At 54.4% G+C, this 27,372-nt stretch overlaps 1 protein-coding gene and 1 pseudogene across 11 annotated transcripts in view; one reads left to right on the top strand and one right to left on the bottom strand.

The window, feature by feature from the left end:
• Positions 1 to 27,372, bottom strand: part of PCBP3 (poly(rC) binding protein 3) — a 252,640-nt gene that overhangs the window by 111,594 nt on the left and 113,674 nt on the right. The window lies entirely within an intron of this gene.
• Positions 17,445 to 17,665, top strand: LOC116581211 (annotated as a pseudogene).

The following is a 27,372-nucleotide window of genomic DNA, read 5'->3' as shown; positions in this document are numbered from 1 at the left end:
TTTTAAAAAAAAGGTGCAAACCAATGAGATGTTGTCTTTTCAACAAGTGATGGTAAAGGAACTGGACATTCATCAGCAAATAAGCAAATAAACCTAGAACTATACCTTGCTGGTGAGCCGCAATGGACTCGGGAAAACAAAGGAGAAACGCTTCAGGACCCAGGGCCTGGTGAAGAATTACTAGACGCGATACTGAGCTCCAGCCAACAGCCAGCATCAGCCACAGCCATGGAAAGGGTGGTGTTGACTGTCTCCCACTCGAGGCTTCAGAGAGCAACCATGTGAGTGGAGAACTGGCCAAGCAATGAGACACATTACTTGGTGCTTTAAATCGCTGACTTTGGGGTGATTTTTTACATAGCAGTAGGTAACTGGCACGGTTCCTTTTCTCCTTCAGTGGCTCTCTCTGACGCATGGGGTCACATCAGACCCCCAGCCAGGCTCTGTGCCACCTGCTCCTGCCTATCTTCTCCGTCACCTGTTTTCCGGAATCCTACTCATCTACCTCTCTGAACCCCAGCCCGCTCCCCACGCCTAGTCGGAATCTCTGCTTCTGACATTTGATACGAGAGATCGCGGACCTGCTCCCATACACACACACATCACAGTTTCCAGCTCCCGCCTCTTCCGCACCCCTGCCCTTTTCCCCTCGCTGCTTCCCCAGGCCCCGCTGACAATGGGCTTGATGGCACTGGGCCGCTGGAATGCTGGCGGGCAGGAGGAGAGCAGAGGCTTGAGCGCACTCCTGGGTGTGAGATCTCCCTCGTGCTTCAGCTGGCACCCCAAGGAGAACACGCCTCAGGCAGACGCTGGTATAGGAGAACGGGGCTTAGAGCGTGGCCGAGCCAGCCTGCACAGGCATGACTTCCTGCTGGCCGCCACGGCCACCGCGAGGGTGTCTGACCGATACACTCTCCGTAAGTTACTGCCTCAGCTTCAAGATCTTTCAAACACAGCTGGAATCCCACCACCTCCGTAGAGCCATCCGTATTTTTCAAGCCATAAAAGCGTTTTTCCTCCTCTGAATTATCATGGCCGAGCTGAATTATCATTAAATGAGCTGCTCCTTTGGCACGTCTCCTTGGGAACACTTGAAGGGGGCGGTGCAGATAAGTGAGTTTCCAGCTTGAAAGGACGAGCCGTGAAACACTTGTGATCACGGCAAACAGTCCTGCTCTGTGCCAGGCACTGTGCTAAGGGCTCCACGCAGGCTCCTTCTTCGAATGAGGAGCTGCTGTCAGCATCTGAAACTGAACCGAGAGATGAGGCAACTTGTCTTAAGGTCAAGTGGCCGCCCCACGCCAGCCGGAGCCGCAGAGCCGGCAAGCACGTGGGGAGGTGCGTGCAGACTGCCTGGCTTTCACTCGCTGCTTCCTCCACGCATCCTGGAGCTTGGCCGCCGCCCACCCCTCCCACCTCCCCCCACCCCCCCCACCCCCCCACCCCTCTCCCAGCCGAGCACCTGTGGCTCCGCCTTCCCCACCTGCGTTTCAGAAGAGGACAGAAAGCCCCCACGTCCGTCCCCCAGACACCCCCGGCCCGTGATCAATCCTCCGTCAGGTGTCGTGTTTGTCTTCCGTCCAGGCATCTGGATGAAGTGACCAACCAGAACTTGGAAGGAGAGGAGAGGCTGCGGTTAACAATGGAGGAAAAACCCCAAATTCCGTGATTCAATCTGCCTTAACAGAAATTCCTCAGAGGAAGCAAGTATGAATCAGAAGCGGTAATGACAGAAAGTCAAACAAGGATGGCTCTTTCAGGCTGATGGATGCGAGGCCGGATGTATTCGAGACAAAGGAAAATTAACATAACACTGCTAACACAACAAGTCACTCCGTTCCTAGTAATGTGACAGGATCTTCCAAGTGTGCCGGGGCACTGTCTTGAGTTCAGCTTGGTGTCACCTCATGCTTCCTTTTCTCTTCCGGGATCTGTGAGTCTGGACTACTCGCCACTTCACCCTCCAGCTGTCTACAGAATAACACGGGGCAGGGCAGGACCCCAGGTAGTAGGGCGCCCTCCTGAACCTCCCACCTGGGAGGTGTGACTTGTTGGGGACAGTGGGGCCTTACTGGGCAGAGCACATGGACCCCAAGCGTTCCTGCCCAGGCAGCACGCCCTGAGTTCCATCCCCTGCAGGACAGAGGCATGCGGCACCCCCTCAGCCCGGCCCACACGGAAGGCAAAGACCAGACCCGAACCAAGGGGCCAGTCTGCGTGCCATGAAATTTAGATATCATGCTCTTTGATCAATGAGTTCTTCAGTACACATTTATGAGACTGACGTGCTGCCCACTGCGCTAAGAGGGCCGTTTCAGTATACATTTAATCTAGAGACAGTTTTCGTAACCACCATGCAATTCTCCTGTAACTAAATCAAGAAAAGTCCTTCAATGTCATCTAACACCCGGACGCCATTCAAGCTTCCAATCGCCTCAAAGGCATCTTCTTACAATTGCTCTGTTTAACCATAATCCAAATAAACGTGACAGAGTGCCTTTTGTCTAAGATTGTTCTGTAACTGCCCTCTCTTTCTACATGCACTTTATCTGTTGAACCCACAAGTCATCTGTCCTAGAATCTTCCAAATTCTGCATCTGGCCGACATGTCCTCTAGCCTTGAGCGCTGTAAAAGGGCAGCCAGTTCCAGACGCTTGCTTGGGCCACGGGCTCCAGCCCCCCCGCCGGCTGACGCTGTGGCCTTCCCGCAGTGTCCGACCACCGGCAGAGCCGACCGCAGACTGTCCTCCCTCCCGCGCGTGATGCCTCCGTCGCGAACTTCCCTGTGAAGCTTTTCAGCTCACAGGGCAGCAGGCACTGATTCACTATAGATTCTGTATGTCATCAGGGATCCCAAAACGGTGATCTTCTACTTCTGTACTTCTCTCTGTGACAATGAGCTTCTACAGGTAAGACCTTCAGCTCATCCATGGTTGGACACACGGTCTGCCATGCAGTCTCCGAAGCAAAGGACAGGCGCAGGCTGGGTTTCTCACGGCTGAGTACCGATGGTCGATACACAAAGTCGGTTCATCCCACTGACTCCAGACAAGAAGACTTCCCGCTGCTCTTGATCCTCAGATGCGTTCGGACTCGGGGATTGTTAGGGATCTGCCGTCTCTCACGCAGGGACATACGTAGGTAGTACCTGCTCCTTTTCCCGTTCAAAATGTCACATCTCCGGCGCCCAGAGCCTGTCGAGGTGGACCGTGTCTGACTTTGGAACTATCTCCTTAGTCCTGACAGCTTCCTCACTTGTAGTCAAAACCAGAGGTTACAGCTCATCTTGCACACTTCCTTGAGTGTATAAGAAACCGTTTCTCCAAGAAACCTACCCTTTCGGTATTATAAAATAGTACAGAGCAACCACAATCAGGGTGTTTACAACTACTGTTTTGTGGCTGCTCCTAGAACTTTTCCCATGAGCCGTGCTAGAGTATGGGTTACAAAGTAAATCCTATGGTCCGCCCAGAGAAAGGGGAGAATATTCAGCGCTAGAAAGAAATGAGCGTCACGCCGTGAGAAGACACGGAGGGCCTTGAACGCAGTGAGTGACAGAAGCCAAGCGGAAAAGGCTGCATACGACAGTATGGTAGCCCGTAAGCAGCTCTAATAATGTGGGAAGACAGAAATCACACTGAGTGTATCTGTGGCCACAACAGAACTAAACTAAAAATCAGTAACAAAAACGTATCCCGAGCTCTCCAAATATCTGAAAATGAACAAATTCTACAAAACTTAGAGGTCAAAGGAAATATTTGGTAATTAAATTTGGTAATCAAATATTTTGATAATTAACCAATGAGGAAACCACCTGTCAGAATCTGTGAGGGGCAGCCACAGCCGGAGCTTAGAGAGAAATACGTCATAGTAAGAAAAAAGAAAAGTCTACAGAATCAGTGATATAAGCTCCTACCTTAAGAATCTAGAAAAAGTAGCGTAAATTAAGTCCAAATTAAGTAGAAGGCAGGTGCGGCAGGCAGAGTACCCCAACCCTGGTCCCTGGCACCTGTGGACATGTGGCCTGGCAGGGCAAAGGGCTCTGCGGACACGATAAAGGTCAGCCAGGAGATGGGGGAGGCCACCAGGGTCCTCCGGGTGGGGGCACGCTGACCACGTGCGCTCTGCCAGATAGAGAGCCTTCTCAGCGTGAAGCAGAGAGAAAGTGATGGGGAAAGGCTTGGAGAAGGACAGTGCTGAGGCGGGCAACAGAGGAAAGGACCATGAGTGGGGATGAGAAGCCTCTGGAGACTGGAAGAGCAAGGAAATGGGCCTTCCCAGATCCTCCAGAAAGGCATGCAGGCGCTTGACCACCTAACTGCAGCCCAGGGACACGCTGCTGGGATTCTGCCCCACAGAACCGCGAGACGGTAACTCCGTGTTCTTTGCAGCCACCAAGTTGCCAGTAACAGTTCAGGGCAGCGACAGGAAGCCAGTACAGCTGGAAATAATAAACACACGGGAGTCGAGGAAAACAGAGACAAACAATAAGGAAAAGTGAAATAAAGTTAGTGACCTGTAAATATATAAACAAATGGAAAAGCCACAGACGAAGAGAAAAAGACAGCAAACACCTGAATGAACGAACACGACAGATCCTCCAGGTGTCGAAATGGCGGTGGGACTGTTATGGGGAACGAGCTCGGGCCGACACATACACCAGCTGAGACGAACCGGGCCCATTTGGAGCCACAACGCTAGGAAGGGGACAAACCCTGTGGGTGCTGAAAAGATGGAGTCCGTTGTCAAACGCCTTCCCATCAAGGAGGCGCCAGGCCCTGGGAAATGCCAGCATACGTATTCCTAGCAATCGCACACACGTGCCTCCAAAAAGCAGAGCATGAGGAGGTCATTCCAAAGTCACTGTACAAGGCAAGCTCAACTCCGATTTTTAAGTCTGACAAAGATAAAAACAAAAATTAGAGCCCCCTCTTGTGACTATAGGTATAAAATGTCTCATAAAAATATTAGCAAAAAAAAAAAATTTTAAATTAAAATTTAAAAAAATTGAAGCATCAAGGCCAAGGAGGGCTTACACCAGGAATAGTTTAACGTTCCCAAAATATATCAAGTAATTTACCAAGTTAACAGGGTAAAGGCAGAAAATGATCATTTCAATTAATGCAGGAAAAATCATTTGAGAACTTTCCATACCATGCTTGATAAAAATCTTCAACAAACACGTCTTTTTCTATTAGGCTGAAAACCTTGTTTTCTGACGACATCAGTCTGATCACCGACTCGCCTGATCCTTCAGTGTGCACACGGGTCAGGACCCTCAGGGTTGGGTCACAAACAGGGAAACCACAGAGAGAGCTGGGTGACGAACGTAGGCCGGTCACCGTCAGGAAGGCGGACACTGGAGGTGAGCCCCGCATTCGCCCTGCTCGCGCCTGATTCCAGAATCAGGGTGTCCTCCAGGCTGGCGTGCAGAGACTGTATTTAGGGGCTGCTGAGTCAGCTCTGGAGAAGGAACCCTAAAAATCTGTGTGAAATATTCCCCCTGTCTTTGGCGGATCCTTCACTGAGTCTGCATGAAGTGAGACGCTGGGACTCGGGAAACGCACCAGGAGGCACGGGGCACGTGGCCGGTGCAGGGGGAGCCAGTGTGGGCAGCCGGAGCAGAGACCCCAGCCAATAAGCAGCCCGTGCTTTCTGCTGAAGCCACACGAGGTGACGGGGAGGGAGGGCGACGGCCTGGGACTCAGGTGGACGGAAACAGATCTGTCCTAGCAGAACGTGAGCCGTGGACGGAAACAGGTCTGTCCTAGCAGAACGTGAGCCGTGGACGGAAACAGGTCTGTCCTAGCAGAACGTGAGCCCTGAGAGGGCCCAGGTGACCCACTTGCCCTTTCTGTCCCCACCAGAGCACAGGGGACCCATGGAGAGCCCTGCAGTGCTTCCCAGCCCCTCCTCAGGACGCCCAGGGCCGCTGAGAACTCCCCGCCGGGCCGAAGAGCAGCAGTGGGAGGCCGGGCTCCGGAGACAAAGCAGCAGTGGGGGCACGTGTGGAGGGGGGTCAGTCAGATCAGCAGAGATCTCAAAGTGGCTGTGACAATGACAATGATGTGACAGAAAGCGGAGAAATGGGAGACAAAATGAACATGAGCTATCTCAGTGAAGAATGAAAATTTAAAGAAAAAACACATCTAAAACTGAAAATTTCCAAAATATGAAAGAAGAAACTCAATGGACACAGCAGAAGCCCGGGTTAGTGACCTCGAAGGGCGGTCAACAGAGAAGGTCCGAATGGAGCACAGACAGCGAAAACGGCTAGGAACGCAGGAAACCCCAGACGGGGCAGACCGGAAGGACTTGCCCAAACAGAAAGGCCAGCGTGAGAGCAAGGGTGGCCATATTATTACCAGTTGTCTGTGGAGCCGTATGACAGAGCGGCATGGCCGTGGGGATAGCCACTTGCCATGATTGATTTGTCCCATTTGCTTGCAATACCAACTTGACATTTATATATTTAAACTAATTGATTTCCATATATTTTCAACAGTTAGGACTTGCTTTCTCATTGTTTTCTTGATTTAAGTGTTTATTACCCCAAATCTTTACATGACTCTGTCAAATTATATAAAATTTATATAAAATTTTTCCCATTTCTGGGGCTCCTGGTGGCTCTGTTGATTAGGTGAAGGACTCTTGATTTCAGCTTAGGTCATGATCTCAGGGTCTTGGGATCGAGCCCAGCATGGGGCTCCAAGCTCAGCGTGGAGTCTGCTTCTCCCTCTCCCTCTGCTCCTTTGCCTGCTCGCTCGCTCGCTCTCATAAAAATAAAATCTTTAAAAAAAAAAAAAAAAGAGTTCTTGGGGCACCTGGGTGGCTCAGTGAGTTAAAGCCTCTGCCTTCGGCTCAGGTCATGATCTCAGGGTCCTGGGATCGAGCCCCACATCGGGCTCTCTGCTCAGCGAGGAGCCTGCTTCCCTCTCTCTCTACCTGCCTCTGCCTACTTGTGATCTCTGTCAAATAAATAAATAAAATCTTAAAAAAAAAAAAAAAAAGAATTCTTCCCATTTTGGTCCCCCTTTGGTTCCTTCCTTCTAATATAAATAACACGAGTAATAGACAACTAGTTTCTGGTGTATTCTTCCATTGTTTCTTTTAGAAAATACAGGTGAGTCTGCTAGGCACATACGCATTTGTCTATGTAGAAGTCCACCTTTTTATACCGTAAGCCGCCGGCCCCGTGCTCGTCTCTTTTTTACTTACTGTTCTAGAGATCACGCTAAATCAGAACACAGAAATACCCGTCTCTTTTCTACAGCCGCACATCCTCCCCGGTACGAATTCACCGCAACTGCTTCAGCCACGGTGGACAGATGGGTCACTTCCCATCGCTCTTGCTGACAGAACACCACCATGAACGCCCCTGTGCGCACCTCCTTTCTGATTTTTTGCCACTGATGCTCTGAGACCGAGTCCTAGAAACAGGACTGCTGGGTCAAATGACGTTTTTCGAGACGGTGACAAACCCCTCCGTAAATACGGTCTCCGCTTGGGCTGCTGCAGTGCAACGGCACAGCCTGCGGGGCCTAAACGACAGACAGTTCCTCCTGGTCCTGGCGGCCGGCCGAGGTCCAGGCGTGGGCAAGGCTGGCTCCTCCCGAGGCCTCGCTCCTGCGGGCTGGCGGAGTCTTCTGCTGTGTCGTCACACGGCCCTCCCTCTGCGCATCCACGGCTGGTGTGTGTCTAAATCCCCTCCTCTTGAAGGACGCAAGTCACATTGGATTAGGGGCCCCACTGGCCTCATCTTAACCTAAGCACCTCATTAATGACGATCTCGCAACAAGGCCACACTCGGAGGTGGGTGGGGATGCTTGGGCTTCAACATGAGGCTGGGAGGCAGCGCTCAGCCTAGAACTGCACGCGTCTCTGCAGCCGCAGCGATGCTCCGGACCGCCGGGCCCCTCGCACCATCCGAGTAGCCCAACCTTCATTTATGTGTGTCATCCTGAAGTGTCAGAGTTGTTTCAGTTTCTAGATCAATCTCAGAACCTCTGCTCTGAAACTGGAGAGTTTGAGGATTCCCGTTTATCATCAGTACTTATATAATTAATCTCACTTGCTACATTTTCTTAAGTCATTTCAGTTTTCTTAGTTACTGTTTTGGTTCACGGGAAACATATTTTCACGCATATCCGGAGTGCCCCGCTGAGACAGGTCCTGAACATTTTGTTTTTCTTCTTCCGTAAGTTGGAAGATACTCTCTCTTTCTAACTTTTACTTCTAATAGGACCTAAATTTGACACAGGATCTTTTTGCCCTTATCATCAAGAATCAGAAAAAAAAAAAAAAAAAAAGATAATTTTATCATGTGTGTCCATTGGTCAGCTAGCACTCACTGCTTTAACTAAGCCTGTGAGTCTGGACAATTTAATTGCCATAGTGACGACTTTGTGACTAACAGTAGCCGTAGGACCTGCTCGTCTGAGAGCCAGAAAGACCTAGCGGGGCCCCAAACCACCCCCAGAAGCTGGTATCTCAGGAGAGGGTGCCACGTCAGTCCCAAGCCTCCCCCAAGCCTCACTCGGCCACACAGGCCAGCCCAGGCCACAAGCCAGCCTCCCCGCGCAGCCCACACTCCTCAGCGTGGCAGTGGCCGCTGCTGGGCTGGGATGTGGGATGATGGAGGGGACTACAGGAGCACGGCAGGACCTTGACCTTAAGTAGCTCACGGTAAGGCCTGGCTGTAGCATGGACGAGCCCTGAGCACAGGTCTTGGTGGCACGGGGCTCGGCGGGGCAATGGCAGAGAGTGAGTCTGGTGAACACAGTTCTTAGGACCCTACAGACAGCCACCAGATGGGCCTGACTCTACAGGGGACAGCAAGGGTGGCAGAGAGAGGATGAGCCATGTCCCTCAGGGCTACCTGGGGCCAGGCTGAGCTGGGAGCTCTCACTGCCGCAGCTACACCCAGTTTCTGGCCCCCAGAAGCCCCATTTCTGGAGGGTGCCACAAGCGTGAGGAGGTCCCCAGATGGCACCCTGGCGGCAGGTTCCCCACAAAAACTGGCCACACGTCCTCTCAGGCTCAGCGCCCGGCTGGCTGGCTGTGCCCAGGGGACAATGCCTATGGACTGTCCTCCCAGGGGAAGGAGACCACACAGCTTGGGGAGCCGCCCCCTGGAGCTCGAAGTCCTGAGACGGCCGAACGTTCTCCCTGGAGTCCTCACTTGACATCTTCTGGCTGCCACGTGACGAGGCCTGCGGCTGTCACCCCACTCCCTGGAAGCGGACTGTCCACTTGCGAGCCCGCCACGTGCCCCATGCACACCTGACGGTGAAGGCCGTGCGGTCTGGGAGCAGAGCTCGCTCGGAGCCACGGCCGCCGTGGAAGGCAGGCAGGACAGCGAGTGGCCGGCCACGTTCTCATCTTTTAGCCTGTCCTCAGATGAAATCGAGAAGAGCTCCGTAAGCAGATGTGTGAAGCTGGCAGCAAGGGCACGTTATGCGCTGGTCCCACGGCTGCTCCTGCTCCCGCTCGTGCCGTCGGGATTCACCACGTAGACAGAGGCATCTCTGAATCTCTACAGGGGCACCCGTTTGTGTGCGTCTCCTGCGCTCACACGCCTGCTTTTTCTCTTGTGTGTTCTGAGCAGCGGGGCCGCGGGTCGCCGGGATGTGGCACCGTCAGGCTCCCTGGTCACTGCCAGGCTGCCATCCCAGGTGGAGGCCGGGTCTGTCCCCCACGCTGTGTCCGGGGCCCAGCACTGCCAGTGAAGCCCCGCCCTCCCGATTCCCCCTGGCTCGGGGGCTAAGGAAGGCCGGCCCCTCTCAAGCGCCGACGGGCCAGGCACAGTTCCACTTGGCAGCTCGGCGGCCTTCCCGATCGGTGGCCTTGCCTGTGCCATCTGCGGCAGGCCGAGCCTCTGGGGATGGGGCAGTGCTCGTGGGACGCGGAAGACCATGCACCAGTGGTGGATGCGGTGAGGGGAGGCGGGGCAGGTGGGAAAGGGCGAGAGGCTAGTGACTCTCAGGGTCGGGAGGACGAGCGTAGGCCCCGGGATCAGGCTCCTGTGGGGTGTCCAAGGAGACACCGAGGGAGGCCAGATGGCCAGATCTGGATTGGATCTGGGAAGAGAGTCTCCCGTGGAACCATGGAGCCCACGTGAAGAGCCGGGAGAGCAAGCAGGACGACCACACTTCGAGGCACTGCAGTACCTAACGCAGGCAACAAAAGGAACCTACGTCAAGTCAGGAAGGAAGGTTCCCGGAGGCTGGGAGAGCCAGGGCAGGCAGGACAACAGCACGGGACGAGGTCTTCCAAAAGGGACACGAGAGCAGCCAAAACGGACTGACTTTAAAGATGAGCCAGTTGTGCGTGAGCGGCGGCCCACGGCTCCGGGCTGGGAGAGGCGGCCGTGCGGCCTTGGGGGGCTGACGCCCTAACACAAGCCGGGCACAACACAAGGCTATCGTTCGACGCCATTCTAAAAATTCGGGCCATGCAGTTGGCGAATTAGAGGTACCTGGAAACAGCAGATACTTGAAAAGAAAGGGTATTTAAGTTATTATTGGTGATCACGTAATTCTGTACCGAATGCGCCCCAAGCTACGAGGGCCACCAGGACACAGTTTACTATGATGGCAGGACACAAGCTAAAGAGGCACAAGTGAGACCTACGAGATGTCCGTGACGCGGACATCAGAGACCTACAGCAGGACGTCCGCAACGACCAAGGGTGGCCTGAAGAGGGGCTGTGGAAGATCTGCACCAGGCAGACGCCCAAGTCCGACCGGATGCCCAGGATGGAATACGAGCAGGGACCCGCCAGCCACCTCCCTGCACGGGAGCCCCCGCCCCCCGCCCAGCGCAAGTGTGCAACTTCAAGGGAGGCCGGCCACGTGCGGATGCGGATGCTCATCCGGGAGTGCAGACACGCGAAGCAAACCAGAGTTTTCGAGAAAGACAGTTGGACGAGTCATAACACGGCTTTTTTGTAGGAAAAGACAAACGCCACTGAGGAGTACGTCAGAGCCCTCGGGACGGGCGCGAGGACATGCGTAAGCTGCCAGCAGAGGGGCACGTCTCATCCGTACAGAAATCCCGAGTACCTGCAGAACGGCCCTTGGACGAGTGGCTAGTCCCTTAAAAACAAAGCGCGACACGACAAAGCAGCTGCTGCTCTCGGCGTCCCGGCAACCCGTCGTGGCCAGCCCCACAGAGGCTCGTGGGGCGCCGGGCCACGTCTGCACCCCACTTCCCAACTTCACCGGGCACCGCTTCTCTTCGCTGAAGAAGTCACCGTGGCTCAGGGCTGAGAGCAGCGGCCCTGAGTGCGCAGGCAGAGCTGTCAACACAGAGAAACCGGTTCTCGAGAGAGAAAGGCTCCCAGGGGCAGGAGGCCGCCTGCTCCATCGCCCAGAGCCGGGGCCCTCCTCCAGGCTCACTCGGGCTGCGGCTCGGTGTGGTCCGTGTGGCTGTACGAGGGACAGGTCCCTCTCCGGCTGTCGGGTGGGGGCCGCTCTCGACTCCCGGACGCCACTGCACTTCCTGGTGCAGGACCACAACAGAAAACCTCCCCCATCTCGAACCTTCTCATGCTTCCAATCTGTCTTCCTCTAGCTCCGACTTCCAGATCCAGACTGAAAGGGCTCATGTCATTAGGTCAGGCCCACCTAAACCGGCTTCCTTCTGATTCACTCAAAGTCAACTGATGAGAAGCCTTAGTTAGATCTACAAAATCCCTTTGCCAGGCAACGTAACAACCAGGGGGCAATGTCCCATGTCCCACCCCCTTTAAAGGAAGAAGTTAAGCAAGGTTTGCATACCAGTGAAAATTTGGGGAGCCATCCTGGAATTCTGCCCACCAGTCACTGCCTGACTTTTGTTAGGTTCTCCGGTAAGAGGTCTGGAGATAGATCCGCAGGCAGATGGGTGGGCAGGCCTGCCTCCTCCGGCTCCTCAGTGGGGCAGTAGGAGGTGGGAGCTGGGGCGGGGGCAGCTCCTTTTCTACGAGGCAAGTGGAGCGAAGCAGACTTTCCAGGAGGACGCGGACCTGGGTATGGTGGCGTCTGCACCAGCACTGAGGCTTCCAGAGGTGGGGGGGCTCTCAGACCCCAAGAGGACATTCCCCTGGGGTGTGGACACTCCCCAGCCTGTGATCCTGGTCCCTGGCGGGGGGCGGGGGTTGCTGCTCCGCAGAGAACCCTCAACTCCATGGCCTGGGCTAATCCCAATGACTCAGCTGCTCTCAGATTCAGCTCCTCATTCTAAATAGGGACAGAAAATACCCACCTTTCAGCGTTACAGAAAGTACCCTGTAATTTGCAAAGTGCTATATACAAATGAAGAATTTTCAGCCTTATTTTCCCGGGATAATTCTAGAGCAAGAAGAAGAGATAAGAGAACAGAACGGAGCACAGTGTGGAAGGCACTGGCTGTATTATTTCTCCCAGCAGGAGTCCTGGGAGATAGTGCCCAGGTCCAAGCAAGGCCAGGGTTTGCTGACTGCTGCTGGGCTGGGAAGAAAGGCCGCCTTGTGTTACGCGCTCTGGGGGACAGTTTCTCTGACCGCTCCCCAGCGCACAGGGCCAGGAGCACGCTGGAAGGGGCTGGTCCTTCCAGCCATGCCCCACCACGGAGATGCCACCAGACCAGCTTTCGTCACCTCTGCACCGTTTTCTGCTCTGATGCCCCCAGGGTGCCCTTACTAGAGGGCCCCACCTCGCTGCGGGGCACCTGAAGCAGCAGGAGGACAAGGAGCCAGCTCCGCACCTCAGTGGGCCGGGGAGCCTGACCACGGCGTCCTCTCAAGGCCCCGCTCTAGGGGAATGACCCGTACTCTTGGCTGCTCCTGCCCCTCCCCTTTCTCCCAAGAACTCTTCTCCGATCCCCCAGCGACCGCTTCAGTCCTACGCAAGGAAGCCTTCGGGGCTCCTAGAGCCTCTCCTGCGTCGCACAGTTCCCTCCGCTCTCTCCTCCGTCCCGGCCAGGCCCCCCGTTGCTGGCTCCGAACCAGGCACACGGAGCAGGGCTGTGTGGCTGCTGTGCGGCTCCCAGCTCCACAGCTTCCTGTCCTCAGCTCGCGTGTGCGTCCGAACTTCTTGGGCAAGGGTGACGTGAGAGCACCTCACTGCCTGCACCCCCAGGCACCTCCCTGACCTCCCCGCGGGGCCTCCCCTCACACCTCTCCTCGGGCCTCCCCTCGGGCCTCCCCTCAGGACCTCCCTTCACGGCCTCCCCTCAGGGCCTCCCCTCATGGTCTCACTTTGGGCCTCACCGCAGGGTCTCCCCTTAAGACCCCGCTGGCCGGCACCCCACAGGTCACGGGAGATCGCTTCACGTGGGTGCTCGCACACCGTCCTGCTGTCCCCGCGGCATCCTCTGACCTTGCGCGGCTGGCACAGGCCGAGCGCCCGCCATGCCAGCGGCGGGCACAGGCAGGGATGGGCCCTCCGTGGCACACAGCGCCCAGAATCCTTCCAGAGAAAGCTACGTCAAAAGCAGGCAACGCGCACGAAGCCTCCGAGCAGAGCGGGGCAAGGGCAGTCTGCCGCAGGGAGTCGTGGTTCTGGAGCGACGGGGTCAACCGAGTGACCAGACCAGCGACAAGCCAGCTGCGACCGTCTCCGCGGTGACCCGAGGGGAGAAAAGCACACGCAGTGAGGGCGCAGAAAGTGGAATCTGTCTGTACCCTGACTGGCCTCACCCCTTCCCATGGCCCCCTGGCCCCTTCCCAGGGACAGGCCCCCGCAGCCCGTGCTGTGGGCATGCAGGAGCCGGGTGAGGCCAGGCCAGCGGCCCTGGGCAGCACTGAGGGACCACCCGAGGCTGGACGTCAACAGACGCATGTGTCCACCAGAGGCCTCCGGCAGCCGTTAGATCCGGGTGGAGAGTCCTGCAGGGCGGGCGTGACAAAGAGACAAGGGGTAAGGAAGGCAGTGCTGTGGCGGGGCTGGGAGAACCTCCAGGGCCAGGCTCAGGCCAGTGGGCGCGGCGACAAGAATGCGCTGGTCACTAGTCGGCGGCTTCTGCGTTCAGCTGCCTCATCTCCCAGGAGGACACCGGGGTGGGGCCGGAGGGAAAGTTAGTTGTCAGGCCCAAGGGCCCGGAGAGGGAGACGGAGAGGGAGACGGTGGGGAGGGCAGATGGCAGATGGCCAGCGTGGCCTTAAAGAAGGGACTCCTTCCAGGGCAGTGGCCTGGAGGCACGCCCACATGGGGGGCGCGGGGCCGCCAGGGAGGTCGGCAGGCAGCGTAGGTAGGCGCTGGCTGTGTGGGTGCGGTAGAGGCCTGGCGCCGAGGGGACCCAAGGTCACCGCCAAGCACACATCTCCAGAAGCACCCGTGTCGCTGAGCCAGGCCAGACTCAGAGTACCTCGTGAGCACAAACCGTGCACATAACCCTGCTCCGTGGCCAGCTGCGGCGACCGTCCCTGAGGTGTTGCAGGCCGCACGTTTCCTCTGTCGCCAGGGCCTCTATCTGCAAAAGGAGACGGCATCCCCACTCCCCAGGGACCTGGTCCAAGGTCGCTGCCAGGATGTGGTCCACTGGGTTCGGGGTCCCCAGGCTAGCTCCTGTGTCCCGCTCTTAGTGGCCGTGAGCGGTGGCCCATGCAGGGACGGGCTCTGCTCGGACACAGAGAGCTCCGGACGGGAAGCAGCTGTGTGCCCAGTGCCCACGCTGGCCCGGGCTTAGCCGGAGCCCAGTTCTCTGTGCCCTTTGCCCTCGGCCTCCCAGCCACGCAGCCGCTTCCACCAGCTGGCTCCGGGTGTGTGCGCCGGACGTCCGCGACAACCGCACAGAATCATTCGGTTTTACACGTGACGGTGGAGAAGGGTGACCTCGGCCACTGTGAGGAGCTGCACACGCAGCCAGACCTTCCGCCAGACACCGACCCGGGGCCTCGCGGCTCAGAAACCCGGACGCGACTGCAGGAGGCTGCCCGTCCTCTTCTGGTTCCGTGTGTGTCACTCTGTCCTGAGGCGCTCGTTTGTTCTCACTGACAGTCCACCTGGAAGGAAGTACTGGGAAACCAAGACAAGAGAAAGTCTGGCTCCAGCATCCGGACGCCGCACGGGGCCGCAGCTCCCTGGCAGACCCCTGCCCGGCACAGCCCGGCCTGTCCTGCTGCCAGAGTCTGGGAGCGCTGGCCGGAGAAGGGCCGTCCCGGTCTCCAGTGAAGAACTGACTGCACTTCTCTGACAACCTTTTATCAATCTGAAACTTCAAGAAGTCTCAGAAACTACCCCAGGAACTTCCATGCATCGCTTGTCGCTGCCGCTGCTCCCACTGTGGCCCGCGTGTCCTCCTCCTCCTCCTCCAGCCAGGCCGTCGGGAGCGGCGGGCCGCCACCTTCCTGGGCTGGGAGCACTCGAGTGTGTATTTCCTACGAACAGGGACAGCCAGAGAACCACGGCACGAAGCCGGCAACCCGAGCATCTGACACCGATGCCATGCTCCCAGCCACTCCCCGACCACCCGCTCCCCGGGCCCGGCCACCAGACACACTCTCGCTTCATTTATTAAGCCCATGTTTTTTAACACTTCATAAAAATAACAGAAGAGGGCATTCTAGAGCTGTGAAGTTAGAAATGCTATTATAAACCATGCCTCCCTTCTCAGAAGGTCAGGAAAATGAACTTCATGTGCAGTCAAATCCCACAACGCGTGTTTTTAAAGATAAAAGAAAATAAGGAACAAAATCACTTCCTTGCTAACAATAAACATACGTCACAGACACACTAAGAAAAAAAAATCTGATATCTTTAAAGTGATTAAAAGATGAAAAATTGGTCAGAATTAGAAAAACTCAGAAATTAGGTCATAGAATTCACGGAAAGATTCAGGAATAAAAATCACTTCAAGAAACTAAGATGAAATTAGACGGCCCACAAGACTAAATAAGCAACACAGAAAAATAGAAGAAAACTTGTTAAAACAAAAAGGAAAACCAAGTGCAGCCAGGGGAAGGCAGCAGGGGCAGCCGGCGGGGCGGTCGCTGCGCAGCGCGCTCCTCGGCAAGCAAGCGGCGCTCGGATCACCGGGCGCACAGCCCATTTCCTCCGCTGACATTTTATTCACGGTACGCGCAGCTGTCCCCAGAAGGCAGAGCTACCGGCGGGATTTTAAGATCACCTGCACAATCTGCTGATCTCATAAAGTGGCTAGGGGAACTCTGATGTTTTCTGTGCCGTAAAACAATTTACAGACCTTAAAAATAAATTTCCGGGCACCTGGGTGGCTCAGTTGGTTAAGCAACTGCCTTCGGCTCAGGTCATGATCCTGGAGTCCCAGGATCAAGTCCCACATCAGGCCCTCTGCTCAGCAGGGGGACGGCTTCTCCCTCTGCCTCACCCCTTTCATGCTCTCTCTCTCTCTCTCTCTCAAATAAATAAAATCTTTTAAAAAAAATAATAAATAAAATAAATTTCCTTTAGGATGCATTAGGGTGTGTAGGACCGCTCTAGTGGCACGGGAGTGGGATCCCCGAGCCCCACTTTGGTCACTTCCATAGTGACAGGATATGCTGACTTATCACATCATACTGAGGCCCTTTCATTAATTAACAGTTTCTCTAGAAGATCATTCCTACTATCTAGATTTTCTAGTTTCTCTGCACGGAGTTTCTTCAAACAGCAGTCTCTGAGAGTTCTACCACCTTCCGCAAAGGCACTGACATCTACTTTCTGGTTGAAGTTTTGCCTTTTTCCCCCTTGAGAAGTGCTAACAGTTAGTTCCACTGTTCCATGGTCTTCTTCCAGAATTTACTGCACCAAGGAGCAAGTTTCCTTGTTCGGCCGTTGTCATCTCTACCTTCACTTGCACTTATTTCTCCGCTTTGGTCACAGCTATTTGCTAATTCCGTCTCCAGGCTGCCTGCTTTCTTTGAAACGGTTTGGCTTCCTGACGCCTTCTCCAGAGACCGGCCGGCGGCACCCTTCACGTTTTGACACGTGTTGTCGTCTCCTCTTCCGTGCTTTGAAAACAGTTTATGCCTTACTTAAAAGCGTCCCAACTCTCCAGGCACATAATGAAGTCTGGGTTATTTCTGGTTCTCATCTTGTGGGGTATTCCCCAGTTTTATTGTACTTCGTGATTTCTCCTGCTGAAAAATAAGACTTTCTTCAAAACCCAATTCACGCTAAGTCTACTTGTGAATGGCCCGGTGTGTCGACAGCCAGGAAGGGAAGGAATCGGGGAGGCAGGGCATCCTGCGCGGTGAGAGCCGAGTCTGTGAAGGGCGCGGCGCCAATCCTTCGGAACTCTGGGCATTTCTCTGTCTTCTCGACTTCTCGGTTCAAGTTTCCGAGCTCTGGGAAGTCTTTCCTTCATAAATTTTATTCTTGGAAGTTTTTCCTTCATAAATTCTACAGCTATGCACTTATATACATAAAAGTTCACCAGTGTATCTTCTCAGAGGATTGAGCTTACTAAATGAAGTCTCTTTGTCCCATCTAGTGTGTTTTGTCTTTTTCTTGAACACAGGCTGCAGCTTTGCGCAGCGGCAGTACCGTAGCCAATGAGGTTCATCCGCGGTGCGATTATTGCTAATTGAAAACAAGGTTGCCAGGCCTGCTTTCCGGTGATTAGCATTTGCTTAGTACCCTTCCCATTAATAGCTTTTCTGTTCCTGTGTCACTGTCATTGTCTTCTATAAGACAATCTGAGTTTTGCCCTTTAATAGAGAAATTTAACATATATTTGAACTAATCCCTACATAATGTCTTACCTTACATACCTTCTATGACTTCTGTTTCTAATTTTTTCCCTTCTATTCTACTCTTGGTGACTTAATCAGGTTTTCTTTGTTCCAGAGTTCTTTCTTGACAAGATTTGCAGGTGTCCAATCTGTGCCTTGACAGGTGGCCGCCAGCACATCGTGCGCTGGCCTCAATGTCCATTTATGTCACCACGGGTTCAGGAAGAGCCTGCACACTCCCTGAAAGACTTAGGATTTAGGAAATGTGTGCTTTTCTCCTACTTATCACCATAAAACTACATACACACGAGATTATTTTCAACTATTTAATTTGCATAGCAATATGCATCAAAAATTATTTAGAGGTAGCTACACGACACACTGGATTAACATCGTTCTAGACGGTTGTCTCTTTCTCACTTTGTCAGTCTTAGGGGTAAGTCTGGTAACCTCTGAGTCCTTGACTACTTGAAAGTACCCTTCCTCTGTCTTTCTATTTGAATCTAGTCTGGTTATCACTAGAATTCCAGGTTGAGGATCATTGTTCCTAAGTACGTTGAAGATATCGATCGAATTAATTCTAGGCTACAAACTGATCGCTGAGACTCTCAATGCCAGTTGAAAACCAGACCTTGGCTCCTCCTGCTCACAACTTTTGGGAGTTCTCTATTTGGCGGGATTTGGGAATTTGACCCGAATGTCTCCTGGTGGCGTGGTTTCTCACTTCTCCTGCTCAACATTTACCATCTGATGCATTCTGGGCTCGGAGAAGTGTTCTTTTCCCATTACCCTTCCTCAGCTTTCTGTCTCTCCTTCTCAGACTTCTAGGAGACAGAAAATGGAGCTTCTCCAACTCACTTCGGTCTCACCACACACTCACCCACCCCGCTGCTCGGTCCTTGAAGTATTCACTCCTCAGCAGCTCAGGCTCCTCCAGATCTTTGTTCCAGAATAGCTCTCAGGCCTCTAGATCTGCAGTTCAGAATAGCTCTCGGTACCCAAGGATCTGTGTTCTAGGATAGCTCTGGCTCCTTCAGGTCTGCATTCTGGAATAATCCTTGGCTTATCTGTCCAATCACCCATTCTTGCTTTGTTTCGGTCTGTTCTGTGATTCGAGCCATCCCAATGATTCTACTTTGACTTTCCCAAATCTTTGGTGGCTGCTTTCCAAAGAGCAATGTCTTCCTTCAGGAGTCGTCTTCTCTTCGTGCCATGGACTCTTCCCTTGTGCATCGTGTTTTGCTGTGTTTGCTGCCTTTACTGCTGGTTCTCAGATGCATGACAGCTCTGGGCGATGCCCACAGTTCCGCTTTTAACAGGCTTGGTTTGCCCGTCATGGACACTAGCTCTGTTCAGTCTGGTGGGCCTCTGCTGCCGAAGGGCTGGGACCTGGAGCCGCACATGCTCGCGTCTTGTTCTCTGCAGTAGCTCCCCGCCGCTCTCTGGAGTTGGTGGCCGGCTGGGACGCGTCACCGGACTGCCCTGGCCCAGAGCAGACACTTGCAGTGGGGGTCGGACGCTCCCCTCCCTGACCTTGCTGCACACTCTGCAGGGCGGGAGGGGCTGCCTGGCCCTGCTTCTCTGAGACTCCTGGGCTCCACGGGCCCTGAGACAAGCGTCTGCATTCTCACTCTTCTCTGCATCAGGCCTTTCCACGTGTCTTCGGGGACGTCTGAGTGCGTAAGCATTGCCTGTTTCTACCTCTGAATAACCAAGCAGAACCCCGGACCCTTGGACTGCAGTTAACCTGGTTTCATCTCATGTCATGAATTTCTGTGCTTCTGTTATCTTAAAATCTCTGCCTCTTCGGGGATTCGGACAGGGTGACAGCAGCCATATATTCTCAGGTAACCATCCTGTTCCAATCTGCATAAGAACGATCTGGGCGCTGATTTACACGGTCATCCCCCCCCCCCCCCCCCCGCCGCCGCCGCCAAGAGAAACCCCTACTTAGGTTTTCTTCTCATAGCCAGCCGACCAGCTACCCAAAGTCTAGAAAGACCTTTGTAACGATCTGGTGGGAAAATGACTCTCAGCAGCTCTGACCTGGAGCCCTCTGCGTGGCCCCCTCTGCTTCCCAGCCTGGCCGCAGGGGCAGTGGTCCTCCGAGGTGCAGGTTGAATGGGCCTGGGGACAGGGAGGTGATGACGAGCAGGACCCACCCCTCAATGCTGGGAGCCAGGCCGGGCTGTGACTGACGGGCGGCCCTACCCGGGCCGCTGGGGTCCGAGGCAGAGCTCACGAGCAGATGAGGCCGGAGATGAAGCACGTTCTCACTTTCAGGAGCGGAGCCTAACCGCGCAGTTGCTTTGTGTTTACTTAAAAGTTACCCTGCAATTTCCCTGTTGTCTGTAATTACCCCGTGTCACTACACAACACTTGCCGTGTAGTTAAAGGGTTGGCAGTTACCATAGAAACAAGTACTGTTCGCTAACTGGAAAAAGTAGTTGTATTTTTAAACAATTTCTTGGTTGTGTTCTACTTTGGTGGAGATTAATTCACAACTGCCACCAGCTTCGAAGAAAGTCAGCCATGCCACCTGCTGTTTCCGCCACCCCGGCTCCTCCCTCTGGACTCTGGCCTCCCCTTTCCTGCGTCCCACCCGCGTGGTCACCAGCACCGGCTCCTCGCACTCAGCGGCTCCTCTGTCCTCCTGGCTTTCTTGCCCTGCCCTGGCAAAAGCCACAACGCTGTGAAGCGTAACTTTGGCAGAGCAGCCGCAACTCTCCCAGAGCAGCCGCAAGTCCCTGGAGGACAACACAGACAGCTCCAGCTCGCACCCCAGACCACACGCAGGGCGCACAGCGTCCTCGCCGCCCCCTTCCCTGGTCTGGCCGTGCTGCCCGATCTCCCAACTCTCCCGCGCGGAGCTGAAGTTGAACCGCGCGCAGTACCTTCTCTTGTATGTCAGACGCGAGTAACCCCGGCGGTTCACGGGACGGGGCTTTTCTCCCGGAGCCCTTCGTCTTCCAACCTCCCGAGGCTGCCTGCCCTCCCTCTGCCCCAGAGGCCCACCGCCCTGCCCTCCACAGCTCTGAGGGGGCTCGGCTGCACAGAAAGCCCCCGCTTCTCCCGCTGCCGGCCACAGCTCTTCCGGGCCCCTCTCCCAAAGTGCTCTCCAAACGACCCTTGCCGCTCCTCGTCGCCCCTGCCCATCGGCACCCACTGTGACACATGTCCCCCTGCCCATCAACCACGTGCAAGCCGCCCGGGACCTGCGTGAGTCCCAGGCCTCCCGCCCGATGGCGGCCGAAGGCAGGGGTGGCACGCGGCTGTCCCCTCGGTCCCTCGGCTCCCCCGCAGTCCAGCTCAGCCAGTCGTGAGCAGGGTGCCCGGACCCTGTCCTTGACCCTGTTCCCTCCTGGCCCTCCCTCGTGGAGTGCAGCCTGCATGGCCTCTACCCAGGTCCACACCTCCAGCCACCCTCCCCCAGCTCAAGGCTAGCCTGGCCCCTCCGTGCTCACTGGTCACCCAAATGTGGACGGAGCTTCCGGAACCTGCCGCAGAGCCAGCACTCAGGACCGCTCCTTTCCGGCTTTCACTATCCTTCCGGGCTGGCCTCACACCTCGCGGTCACCCCTGCCCACCCCCATCACCTGTCACTTCCCTCCACACCAGAAGGTCCCCTGGCCCTACCTGCCACACATCCCCCACTGCCTCCGCGCACCACCTCCCTGGGCTCGGGCAGTAGCCCCTCCGAACACGCCCCTGCTTTCCACCCTGGGTCCCCTGAGCCTCTCTCCTCCACCCAGAAGCCAGAATGACCCTGCAGGACCCTAACTGCACTCAGGTCTGTCCCCGCCCACTCAGAGCAAAGGCTCTTATGGTGGCTCAGACCAGCCATCTTAACACCTGCCCCTGCTCGGCACCGCCACGCGGCCCCCGGCTGTTTCCTCGCTCCTTCACTCACCCTCACAGCTTGGCCGAAGGGTCACCTTCTCAATGAGGCCAACTCCGGTGCCCCTTCTGGTCACCAATAACCCCAACTGTGCACAGCTGTGCTCGCATATACAATAGCGTCCGACTGGGTGCACGCATGTCCACGTGAAAACCCTCGATCACACACGTGCACGTGCACACACTAACCCCAACCTCTCACACCTGTGTGTGCAAACACGACCCCCCACTGTGCACACCTGCATACGCACATGCACACTGCTGTCCGTCCTGGCACACGCGTGCCCACACAGGGGAACTCTCAACCGCACCCACGTGTAGGCACCAGCACACTCACGACGCACCCGCTCACGCCCGCTCTCTCTCCCCCTTCATCCGCAGAGCTCGTCACCTTCGGACTTGTCCGCCGTGTGGTCCACCTGTGATGGCTCCCCGGGGAGTGTCCGCTGCGGATCTGACCCCGTACGGACCGGGGCCCGGCACACGGGCGCACGTGTCCTACTGCTGAGTGACTGCTGACTCGGACAGCAATTCAGCTCCCCCGCCTCATCCAGTCAGTCCCAACCCCTTCGACCTCTCGCTGCCATCACTCTGTGTCCGACCTGAAGACAACGGAGTGTGGCCGGTGACAGCGTACGTGCTCTCTGCAGACAAGGAGCGATAGTCACCACGCGTGTGGACGGCATGACCGGAGGGACAAGCGGTCTCCCTACAAGGCAGCCTGTTCGGGGAAGGGGACAGACGGAGAAGCCCGGCGGCGGCTGAGAGGCCAGAACACGAGCAGGGGGAGCTCGTCCCCGTCAGGAGGCCCTCTCCGTCCGCCCGCGGCCAAGTGCGGTTAAGGGGAATCAGGGTGCAATTCAAGGTTAGGAACCTCAGAAGAAACGGTCAAGCAAAGGGAGCAACCAGACGTGAGGACGAGGCCCGCGTCCGAGTGAGAGGAGGGAGGGTCAAGATCTGGGCTGAGGCGGGTCAACCAACAGGCACTGAGGTCGGGCGCAGGCAGGGCACAGGTGGGCAAAGCAGGCCGGGAGAGGCAGGGGTCACAGGTGAGTCATCGTCTGGAACAGGACGGGGCCGGGCAGGCAGGTCACCAGCAGGGGCAGAGGAGAGAGTACCTGGGAATGTCTCCTTCTCCCGGCCTGCGGACGCCTGTCCTGCCGGCCCACCTGCTTCCCCGAGGGCGAGGACACTGTCCAGCATCTACCAAAGAGCAAGGGAAAAGCGTCACGTTACCAGACAACTCAGGAAGGCCAACATTACGGCATGCCCCCACATCCTGCTCGACCCCAAATCCGCATCCTTCTCACATGTGGGGTTCGCAGGCACCTTGTCCACTTGGAATTCGGTTTGTGTCCATCAGTAATTCAGTAGAGCTGCTCCCTGAGGAGACATCACATGCCCCTAACTGTGCCCCCCAGCAAGGGAACCCCCACCCCTTCCCAACTCAGCTCCAGTCGACATAGGGACCTTCACCCTTTACTTGCAGTGAACGCACCTGAGCTACATGTCAAAGCTTCGAGTTTTGTGTGGCTTTTGACTGCGAGTACACCGTCGGATGGTGCACAAAGCCCCGCACGTAAACCTGGGGACACCGAGGTGCTCTGTGTGCTGCGAGCCCAGCCCAGCGTCACTGTCCGCTGCAACAGAGTGGAGCGGCGGAGAAGGCCCGCTCGTGCACCGCATTACCAGCATAGCAGGTCTTCCCCGTGGCTCCGGCTCTGTGGCCGGTGGCGCCAGCCCCCCACCTGCTGGGGGGTGGCCTGGGTCTCAGAGGCTCCTCAGTGGGATCCAGGCAGCAGGAAACCACTTCCAGAAAAGTCAGATAAAATTTCAAGAGCCAGTCATTTTCCTAACTATACCTAACGAACAATGTTCCAGAAATAACATGCCGAGCCTGGTGCCCAAAACCAAATGACTGGATGACCAAAGCAGGCAGTCTTTAAAAGGACAGGAAACCAACACCTGCTCAAGCACTTCCGCGTTTGCTCCGCTACACCTGCTGTCTAGCCTGGGAGGCAGGGAGTGACGTCACCATTTTTACAGAGGGCGGGTCAGGCTCAGAGAGGGAAAGTGGTCGCCAGGGGCGCGCGCCTAACGATTCTCACTGGGAAAATCCAGAGCCGAGCTCCGGGAATCCACCCGGGAGACTGCTGGCCTCTCTGGGTCCTGTGTGCTGTCGCGGGGGAAGCGGGAGGTGTAATTCCTTTAGAGGTACGGGTAAATTTAGGATGCGCTGCTATTTGCAGCATTTTAATGACTGTGATTCTGTGTCCCTCCCGTGGAGGGGCAGCAATGTTGCCAGAACTCTCCCTACTCAGCTGTGCTCTCCAAAGTGGGGGGCGGGTCACCTCGACTCACAGTTCCGGCTCTTAAACTTCTAAGCCTTTTGCGGATACCACGAGTTTGGAACAGGCCTGGCAGTACAGGTACGTTTTTCCATTAACAATAATAACTATCAAAACTCTTTTTGGTCTTGGGTGGTCTTCCTAACTCTTCAAAGCTATAGGTATTTAAATATAAAGAGTAAAAAGCAAACAAATAATGAAAAATAAGCCTCCTGCTATTTTTGAGCTCACAGTCCCTGTTAACATTTCTTGGTGGGCTCACCCAGAAACTCTCTGTGCGTGAGGAAAACGCACACACTTTCTTCTACACCTGGTTATTCTTGACATCAATACGTCTCGGAATTTTTTTTGAATCACCATGTTCAGGGGTCTCTCGGCATGAGAACAGAACGTAACCAAAATCAGGTCCGTACAGGACTCTGCAAACTGCACCCCGTGAAATTCATGGGTGCTCTGTCTCTACACAGTGTTTCTGTGAGTCAAACATTTGATCTTCGACAAATTGAGAAGTAAAAATAGTCCCTTGTCAGTTTAACTGTGTAAGACTGTAACTGGGAGCATTTCAGTGAGGCTGAGCTCTTTTTTATGTTTACTGAACTCTGTGTGTGCCCAAGACTCCCTCAGGGCCTTTGTCCATCAAGCAGAACTGGTGAGTCACCAAAGACGCCGCAGAGCCACCAGATTTACGCCTTGCTCTGCCGCCCGGAGAGAGCTGTTATCTAGCTATTTTTAGTTTCTTACTCACAGTGCCTGGCAATGTTCCTAAGTCCCTAGGGACTGGTTATCTGGTCTCAGAGGGCACGGTGTGCACGGACGGTGCCCTGCCCCCCCCACGGCGCTCCCGGTCAAGGTTCGCGCCCCTCCAGCGCCGCTCTCCTCACTTGCTGGCCCCCTGCGCATCTGGGGGTCGCTACCAGTCTCCGTCGGTCCTTTTACCCTCTGATCCGCGGCACACTCTGGAGTCTGGCTCTGCCACCACGAGCATCTTTCAGCAAGGGCTTGTGAGAATCGCTTTCCCGAAGTCCTCACGTGTGTGAAAATGTGTTATTGAGAAATTTCGTTCTTTCCTCGAGATTTTGTCTACTTTGCTACACTTTTATCTAGCATGAAAATTTCTGTGGAAACATCTGAGGTCAGCCCTTATATCTTCTTTATAAATGAGGTAGATATAAATAGAAAAATGGGTAAAAACTGAGAAAAGCACTTCACAAAGAAGAGATCCAAACGACCAATAAGCACATGAAAAGCTGCTCGGTCTCATCAGTCATCAAAGATCTGCAAACGAAAACCGAAAGCACACGTAAGTCTGCACTCAGCAGACTGTCTGAGATACGAGTCTGGCAATACCTCGCCAAGAGGCAAGGCCGAGAGCCACGGGTGCTGGGCGCAGGCTAGCGCTTTGTTCCCAAGCCCTTCGGCCTTACAGGAAAAGATTATCTGCTAAGTGTCATGGAAAATTCTGATGTATTCAGTCCCAACAAAAGATACCCAAACAACTTTCACAGGTAGGAGAATCCATCAAGCAAACAGTGCAAACAAACCCAAAAGTAACAACCCGAAGAGGGTAAGCGCCGCGGGCATCTGCACAACACACGACGAGGGGCCGGCCGGGTGCCGGCTGCAGGAGATCCGCCAGGAGGTCACTCTTTGGAGGGCATGTTCTTGTTCCTGCACCATTTCTTCACCAATTTATGGGCCTTTGAGAGGCTCGGGGCTGTGCGCGGAGTGCATTTACGAACAGTAACAGCTCAGCAAACACCATTAGGACAAAATGACAGCTCAGCGGGAGCATCTTTTAGGACACATGGCGGCAGCCGCACAGCGGAACCAAGTGCAATGGGCAACGCCAGCTCCGCGGCCTCTCATGAGATGTGCGCGCAACCCGTAGGGCGTTCGTCCAGACACTCTGCGCAGTGACAGGACTTCCGCGATTTCTGTGGAATGTGGTGGGAAACATGACCGAGAAATTGCTAATAAATCACATCGACATTCACGATGAAAATACAAATTAAATCCACGGTGAGACCCCTCTTGGTAATGACTCATCATACCACCCACATATTTTCTTTGGTAAAGTGGATATTCAAATCTTTAGGTCATTTGTAATTATGTCGTCTGTCTCCTTAGTAGTACATTTTAGGAGTTCCTCATACATTTTGAATACTTTAGATCTGCAAATGTTTTCTCTTGCTCTATACCTTTTCTTTCCTTTCTCTTAACAACGTCTTTTGGAGAGCAGAAAATTTTGAACATTTTAAAATTTAATTTAAAGAAGTGCAATTTATAAATTTCCTCATCTTAAGGGTAATGCTTCTTATGTCATAATTAAGAAAACTTTGCCTAATACAAGGTTACCATAGAATATTTCATGCTTTCCTCTTGATGTCTGGTAATTTTGAGGATGTCTGGTAATTTTGAGTTTTCGAAGTAGATTTCTGATTTACTTTAATTTTATATATAATGGGGAATATGAATCAAAGGTGGTCTTTTTTTTTTCTTTTTTGCATCTGAATGTACAATTATTCCGGTATCATTTTTTTTTCTTTAAAGATTATTTATTTATTTATTTGACAGACAGTCAAATCACAAGATCACAAGTAAGCAGAGAGGCAGGCAGAGAGAGAGGGGGGAAGCGGGCTCTCCGCCGAGCAGAGAGCCCGACGTGGGGCTCGAGCCCAGGACCTGAGATCACGACCTGAACCAAGGGCAGGGGCCCAACCCACTGAGCCACTCAGGTGCCCCTCCAGCACCATTTTTGACAAAACGATCCCTTTCCCACTAAATTGCCTGGCGCTGTTGTTGAAAATTAACTGACCACATGTGGCACGTCTACTTCTGGACTGTCCACGCTGACCCACTCACCTACTGGCCTGTCTGAACACCTACACCGCACCACACTTACTACGGCTCACAGTAACTCATGAAATCAAACAGCGCCAGTTGTCAAGTTTCTACCAAAACCCCTGCTGGAATTCTGACTGGGAGTCCCTTGAACCCATGGGTAAATCTGAGGAGAATTAACCTCTTGAACATACTGAGTCTCTGAACCATGAGCACGGTTTACTCTCCATTCGTTTATGTCTTCCATAATGCCTCTCAGTTTTGCTACCGAAAATAATGTTTTTTCAATTTCTAACTATTCGTGGCTAGTACAGGGAAATGCAATAGAGTTTTTAGCTGGTATCCGGTAACCTTACTAAACTCACCTACTCGAGCTTCCTTTTTCGGATCCCACAGGACACTCCACACACACAAACGTGTGGACTGAGAACACAGTTTCGCTTCTCCCTTTGCAGTTCCAGTGCCTTTAATTCCTATGAGGCTGACAGAACTTCCCAGAAAAGACTGAACAGAAGAGGTGAGAGCATGTCTCCCCGGCTTCTTCCAGGTTGTAGGGGGATACGTTCAGTTCTTTACCATCACTGTGATGTCAGCCGTGCGTTTCTCCTGGAGGAGAAGCCCAGCTCCAGGGAG

This window comes from Mustela erminea, chromosome 1, assembly GCF_009829155.1.
Source record: "Mustela erminea isolate mMusErm1 chromosome 1, mMusErm1.Pri, whole genome shotgun sequence".
Taxonomy (NCBI): Eukaryota; Metazoa; Chordata; class Mammalia; order Carnivora; family Mustelidae; genus Mustela; species Mustela erminea.
This window is presented reverse-complemented; position numbering and strand designations above follow the sequence as displayed.